The sequence below is a fragment of the Tupaia chinensis genome, unplaced genomic scaffold (genome assembly GCF_000334495.1).
Source record: "Tupaia chinensis unplaced genomic scaffold, TupChi_1.0 Scaffold143616_1, whole genome shotgun sequence".
Lineage (NCBI taxonomy): Eukaryota > Metazoa > Chordata > Mammalia > Scandentia > Tupaiidae > Tupaia > Tupaia belangeri.
This window is the reverse complement of record NW_006203464.1, coordinates 925,523-933,359: the sequence shown is the minus strand read 5'-3', so window position 1 is coordinate 933,359 and position 7,837 is coordinate 925,523. Positions and strand designations below refer to the sequence as shown.

The window sequence follows — 7,837 nt, the reverse complement described above, 5'->3', positions numbered from 1 at the left end:
ATAAGAGGGAAAAAAATCAATAATTTAAAAGAATTGTTATATTAACACCATTTATTTTTAAACACTGAAAATATTCCTAAGAGCAAAAAGAATTGAGCTAGGGAAAAATGATTGCCATTACATAGAAGTTTGATTTTTATCTTGTTCCTCTAAATATGAGAACAGAAAGATACAGATTTTATGTCATTAAATCGGCAGATTGACAAACCTATCGAAATCTACTCCACGCGTAGCATTGGGTTAACACTATGATGGACACCAAAATGAACTCCAATTTCTGCTTTAAGTAGCTCTTGACCTAACAGAAAGGTTATAAATCTATGAATAGTGATACAGCACTGAAAAATAAAACTGATTTTTAAAAAACAGTACATTTAACACAACACCCAAGATGTCTATGACTACGTGTACAGATTGTGAAACATGAGAGTAGACACAGAGCTGACTTCAGAGGACAGGGTGACGCCTCGTGCCGCGGTAGTCTTTAAAGGTCTCTTAGTGGGAGGACAACTTGGTCTTAATGACAAGTAACAGAGAGGGCAGTCCACTTGAGGATACATAATCCACAACAAAATACAGTTCTTCCTTCTGTCTCAAAAGGAAAGATAATCATTTCTTTTGAGAAACAGATCTGTGAGTAGGAATAATTAAAATAAGCTTTTTATGTCTGCAAAGAGCCCCTCAAGAACTATTCTGTAGATTCTTACAGCCCTATACTCTGTCATTAAATGTACAAAAATGAATATGGTTTCATCTAGGCATTCTGCCCCTGGAAGCCCCTTTATGGGCAGAAATGTGAATCCATCATTGCCTTTCATCCTCCAACTTTGTACAAAATGACAAGCGTCATGTTGACAGACCATATTCTTTGTGCTGAGATCCGCTTTTCATTAAGCCTTGTCCTGGGTAAACAATTTTTGTCCTCTGAGCCTGGGGAGACAAAGATTAAAGTTATGGTCACCGTGTAGCCTTTTTCATAGAAAAATATTTTGGTTTTCACTATTATAAGCGATACAGAGCTGATTCAGCTTGCATGTGGTATGATTTTTTTGTTGTTGTACACCGAAAGTAAATGGTATAGGCTTTTTAGATTAGAAATGCTGGTTTGCAAACAATAGCCTGCTGTGTTTGTCTAGCCTTTAACAGACACCCATGTGACTACCTTCCAGTAAAAATTGATGAAAAGTCCTAAGGTACCAATTTCTCTGGACGGTCAGTGCTCATTTCTAAGTCCTCAATGAATTTGGATAATGCTGTTCAAGGTTCATCTGATTTCCATAAGGGGAAGGTGACAGAAAAAAACATCAAGAGGAAGAGAAAAGACAAGGAGAGAGAGGGGAGAAAGAGGAGGGGAAGAGAAAGAAAAAGAAGGGGAGAGAAAATGAGGGGTAACTTCAGAACCATATTAATACAAAGAAAACTCATTCTTTGGGTAAAAAAAAAAATGTCAGGTGGCAATCAAAACCTGTGAGTAATAACTAATGACATCTCGACTGGGATCTTCAGAAAGAGGAGAGAAAATGAGGGGTAACTTCAGAACCATATTAATACAAAGAAAACTCATTCTTTGGGTAAAAAAAAAATGTCAGGTGGCAATCAAAACCTGTGAGTAATAACTAATGACATCTCGACTGGGATCTTCAGAAAGAGTGGACTTAGGATCATTTCACACTAACTACTAGAATGTTCTAGAATCATGTGGATTTAGGAGCATTGCACATGGACTACTAGAATGTTCTGGTGGGCTGAAAAAACTCTTTTTAGAAAATGATTTCTTATTTATGTTATTATAATCATTGTACATCTCTATAACTCAACATGATTTTTCAAAGAATGCATGAAGTACGTGGCAGTCAAATTAAGGATATCACTCAACATGATTTTTCAAAGAATGCATGAAGTATGTGGTTATCAAATTAAAGATATCATTATATACTTAATTTTCAACAGAGAACTTTATAGTCTTTTCTTTGTTAAGTGTTTCTTCCCTGAGCCCCTTCTACCCACTCTCTACTGTCTACTCCCCTTTTATATCTGGTATCTGTACTTATTCTCCCTACTACTGTATCTTACATCTTTCTATTTCTGCCATAGTGTAGATGGTCAATGTATGTTAAGTGGGGACATACAACATTTGTCTTTCATAGCCTTTCTTACTTAGTATTAAACCTTCTGTATTTATCCATTTTGTATCAACTGACAGTCCAATTGTTCCTTATGACTGAGCTGTATTCCATAGTATATATGTGTCACAATTTTTTAATCCAGTTATCAGTTCTTGAGCATTAGGTTGATTCCATGCCTTAGATATTATAAATAATGCTGTAAATAACATAGATGCCAGTGTCTTTCTGACTGACTGTTTTTCTGTCCTTTGGTTAAATGCCAAGGACCAGTCTTTGTGGAACCACTCCAGTAGAATCACTGGATCAAGTGGTAATTCTATCTGCTGGTTTTTAAGGAAACTCCATTTGGTTTCCATAGTAGATGTGCAAATTTACATTACCACTAACACTGTAGGAGAGTTTCCTTTTCACCATAGCCTCACCAGCACTTGTCATTCTCTCTCTCTCTCTCTTTTTTTTTCATCATAGTCATTCTGACTAGGGTTAGGTGGTATTTCCTTGTAGTTTTGACTGACATTTATTTTATGATAAGATACAATGAGCATTTTTTTCATACGCTTTTTGGCATTATCCATTCTACTCATTTGCTTATTTTTAATTGTATTGTTCTTTTTTTTGTGAGTGTGCTGCTTGAGACTGCTATATATTCTGGTTATTGGTCCTTTATCTGACACCAGCACTTGTCATTCTCTCTCTCTCTCTCTTTTTTTTTCATCATAGTCATTCTGACTAGGGTTAGGTGGTATTTCCTTGTAGTTTTGACTGACATTTATTTTATGATAAGATACAATGAGCATTTTTTCATATGCTTTTTGGCATTGTCCATTCCCCTCATTTGCTTATTTTTAATTGTATTGTTCATTTTTTTGTGGGTGAGCTGCTTGAGACTGCTATATATTCTGGTTATTGGTCCTTTATCTGACACAGAGTTTGAAATATTTTCTCCCATTCTCGGGGTTGTCTTTTCATTCTAATTATTTTTTGTTGTTGTGTAGAAGCTTTTTATCTTGATGTAATCTCACTTGTCTACTTTTAGAATGATTGCCTATGCTTTAGGGGCCTTATTTAAGGAATCTCTGTCTAGTTCAGTGTCCTCAAGAGTTTCTCCTGTGTTTTCTACCAGTGCTTTTATAATTTGAGTCTTTACATCTAGATCCTTGATGTATTTTGATTTGATTTTTGTCAATAGTGAGATAAAGGGGTCTAGTTTCATTTTTATGCGGGTGTATCTCCAGTTCTAACAGCACCATTTGCTAAAGAGACACTCTTTTCACCACTGGATTATTTTGTGTCCTTTGTCAAAGGTCAGTTGGCTTATGTTTTGGAGTTCTGGATTCTCTAATCTGTTGAATTGGTCTCCATCCCTGTTTTTGTGCCAGTACCATATTGGTTTGTTTGTCACAGCTTTCTAATATATTTTGAGGTCAGATTGACATGCCTCCTACTTTATTCTTTTTGTGCATTATTGCCTTGATGATAGGGGCTTTTTATGATTCCAGATAAAGTTTTTGATTGTTTCCTCCAATTTTTGAAGACTGCCACTGGTAATTTGCTCGATACTGCACTGAATTTATAAAGTAACTTGAGTAGAATTGATATAGTGATTCTTTCTATACAAGAGCATGAGATGTCTTTCCATTACTGGTAACATACTCATTTTTTTTTTTTCAGTTTTTCATTGTTTTCCTTTCAGCAGTCTCTCACCTCTTTGGTTAGGTTAATTCTTAGGTATTTTATTTTATCTTACCATGGCTTTTGCAAATGAAATTGCTTTTTAGTTCTGGCTCAGTCTTCATTGTTGGTGTGTGAAAACACTATAGATACTTGTATCCTGTCACTTTACTAAATTTTTCCTAACCTCTAAGGGTTCTGTTGTTTACTCTTTGAGATTTTTCTGTGTGTTGTTTACAACTGTGTTGACTGAACAGGAGCAATTTCCCTTCTTTATTTCATTTTAATTTTTTCATGTTTGTGCCATAGAACATGTATATTCTCAGGAGAGAGACTGAGAGGTAAAGTGAGAAATCACCCTCCAGAGGGGATGCCCATGCTGCAATCCCTTCTTCATTCTCCACTCAGGCTTGTCGGCATGCATTCAAATGAGCCTGGCGTGAATTTCAAGTCCCCAGTGTCTGGAGTTTAACTGCAGTCACCCATGTGGATAAAGTTGACAACCTAGTCTAATTCCAGTTTTTAGAAAAGCTTTAAGCTTTCCCACAGTCAGTATGGTGCTGGCAATGGGTTTGTCATATATGGATTTAATTGTGTTGAGAAATGTACTTTCTATAGCTATTTTACTGAGACTTGATTATGAAGGGATATTGTATTTTATCAAATGCTTTTTGTTTGTGAATTGATATATTTTTGTTTTCCTTTTCTTTTTAAATTTTAAATTATTTATCCACTCATTTATTTATATAATTTATTAATTTTTAATTTGACCAGAGAGAAACACAGAGAGAGAGACACAGAGAGAGAGGGGGGAAGGTGAGAAAGCAAGCCACCAGGTCTGGGACTCGAAACATGGTCGGCCATGTGGGAGTGTCCAGCGCATTAACCACTACGCCACTTGCTGGTCCCTTGTGTTCCTTTTCTTAATGTGAATTATTATATTTATTGTTTTAAATATGTTGAACCATCTTTGCATCCCTAGTATAAAACATACCAGACCATGTTGTTCAATTTTTAAATGTACTATTGGATTCAGTTTGCTAGTATCTTGTTGAGAAATACAGAAATCTGTATTCATAAGATAATGGTCTGCACTTTTGTTTACTTTTTGTTTCTAGAATTCAGAAATAAAGCCATCGGGATCTGGGGTTTTCCTTGTCACAAGACTAACACTGATGCAGTCTCATTGTTTGTTATTGTTATATTCAGGTGTTCTATTTCTTCCTGGTTTAGTCTAGGTAGCATGTATATGCACAGAAATTTGCCCATATCATTTAGGTTTTCTTACTTATTGGTGTTAATATAATTTTTTGTATTTCTGATAGATGTGTTGTAATATTTCCTGCTTTATTACTGATTTTAGTTATCTAATTGCTTTCTCTGTTTTTCTTGATTAGCGTAGCTAATGGTTTGTAAATTAGATTTATCCTCTTCAAAAAGTAGTTTTCTTGGGACCAGCAGTTGGCATAATGGCAATGTTGCTGAACTCCCATTTAGTCAACTGCAGTTCGAGTCCTGGACCCAGTGGCTTAAACTTACACCAGGCACATGTGTGTGTGAGCCCAAGATCCCGAGAGGAGAATGAAGGAGAAGGGGCTGCAGTGTGGCTATCCCCCCTGAGGAGTGAATTCTCGCTTTCTGACTCTCTATCTTTCTGGTGAGCGTACATGCCCTATAGCAAAAACCTCTCAAAAAAAAAAAAAAGTAGATTGTTTCATTGATTTTTTTTTTCATAGAGTACTTTTATTCTATTGTATTTATTTCAGCTCTAATCTTTCTTATTTCTCTTCTTCTGGTATTTTGTGGTCTTCTTTGTTGTTGCTTTTATAGGTTCTTCAGATGTGTTGGGTTATTTATTTGCCACCTTTATGTTCGTTTCATTTTTCTTTTCCCTTGTAAGCATTAATTGCTGTAAAATTCCCTCACATGACTTGTTTCAGTGTGTCCCAAGGATTATGGCAAGTCATGTATTCTCATTGGTTTCTATAAACCTTCGGTTTCCAGTCTTAATTTTTTCAGTAATTTTGAAGTTGTTCAGGAGTAGGTTGTTTAGTTTCCATATTTGTATGTGTTTTCAAAGGCTTTTTCTGTTGTTGATTTCAAATTCCCTTGTGGTCAGAGAGAATGCTGAATGTAGTTTCTGTACTTTTAAATTTGTAGAGGCTTGTTTTGTGCCCTGTGCCCTGTTACGTGGTCAGTCTTCAAAACTGTTCATGTGAAGATGATAAAAATGTTTATTTTGTAGTTATGGTGGGAATGTTGTATGTCAGGTTCATTTAGTTTGTGATATCAGTTGGCTCCTTTGTCTTATGACCTGTCCAGTGGCCATGGTGGGGTGTTGGAATGCCCAGCAATTTGTGTGTTGCAGTCTCTCTCTCCTTTTAGACCTAACAGTCTTCATTTTTATGCATTTGGTTGTCCCAGTGTTGGGTATGTAAATATTTATAATTGTTACATCTTCTTGGTGAATTAATCCTTATAGTATTATATAGTGTCCTTTGCCTCTTTTTATTATTTTTATCTTGCAGTCTGCTTTGTATGATATCAGGGTCTCTTGACTCTGGCTTTTTTGTGTGTTTGTTATGGCTTCTGTTGGCATGTCATGTCTTTTTCCAGTCTTCAAATCTACGTATGTCTTTATCAATGAGATGTGTGTCTTTTAAGCAACTATGGAAGGTGCCAGTCTTTTCATTGTGTTATGTTTTTAACCATTTTATATGACATGACAAAGCATGGTGGGTTTGAAAGGAAAGGGTGTGGGGGTTTACCATGCAGAAGCAGTTTACAGAAGCAAAACAAGCAGGTTAATCATTCCTAAGGGTATGTCCCATCCCTACCTAAACACAAGGGAATCTTAATGGCCTTCATGACTCAGGGCAAATGGGTCCACTGGCTACTGGTCATATCACCATAGAACTTTTTTTTTTAATGCACTTACCTGGCAGGGGAAACACCGTGATCACATAGGTGGTTTTCCCAGGGCAAGACTCACTCCTTGCACTGTGGGTGTGCTGACCTCTGTGATTTTCCCAAATGCAGGAAATGGGCTGCATAATTTGTGGTAGTGGGAGTCTGCATCCACGCTCTCCCATGAAGAAAAAAAAAATCTGGTTTTTTTTTTAAGAATTATTTATTTTAATTTAACCAGAGAGGGACAGAATGAGAGAAAGAGAAAGAGAGGGAAAATGAGAAAGCAAGCCGCCAGGTCTGGGAGTCAAATGGCAGTGAGCCACATGGGAGTCCAGCACCCTTAACCATCAGACCATCTGCCAGCCCCTGTTATAGAACATCTTAGGGCAGGGAGTTTGGGGTTATTTAGCAAAGGCAGTAGGAATGTTAATCACTCTGTCTACTCTAGGCAAAAAAGAGAAAGCAAGTTTCTGATATAAAAACGAGTTCAAAATGGAGGTACATCATAGGATGAAGATACAACTGCCTTAACACGCCCCATGGCAAAAAAACTAAAAAAGTTGATACTTTGTACATCATGGACTTTTTTTTTGTACTGATTTTGATTATTTAAAGAATATAGTAAAATAATATCTTTACTTATTTACAGTCATACACTGTGCATCAGTACAGTTTACAAACTGAGATTTTCCATCCAGAATACATCCTATCAAGGATATTACCATACATCATGCTATCAACAAATAATTTTTTTTGAGAGGTTTTCGCTATAGGGCGCGTGCGCTTGCCAGACAGACAGAGAGAGACAAAAAGCGAAGAATCACCCCACCCCGGGGGGGATGGCCACACCACACTCCCTTCTCCTCCATTCTCCTCTCAGGATCTTGGGTACACATGCACATGTGCCCGGTGTGAGTTTTAAGCCACCAGGTCCGGGACGTGAACTTTAGTTGACTACATGGGAGTCCAGCGACATAGCCATTACGCTAACTGCTGATCCCTCAACAAATAATTTTCTATTTCTTGTTTCCTAGATATTTTGCTTTTTTTTAACCCCTTGATTCCCTACCTCACTCCCCATGCTAATTCCTTTCCTTTTCCCACACTGCCTCTGGTATATACAGTTGTGG

General features: G+C 36.8%; 1 non-coding gene across 1 annotated transcript; it reads left to right on the top strand.

Annotated features, from left to right (window-relative positions):
* The first annotated feature begins 6,727 nt into the window (after nucleotides 1-6,727).
* On the top strand, nucleotides 6,728-6,888 carry LOC114005290 (U1 spliceosomal RNA). The gene has a single exon (XR_003547168.1). It is a non-coding gene; the product is annotated as a U1 spliceosomal RNA (small nuclear RNA).
* The last annotated feature ends 949 nt before the right edge of the window (nucleotides 6,889-7,837 follow it).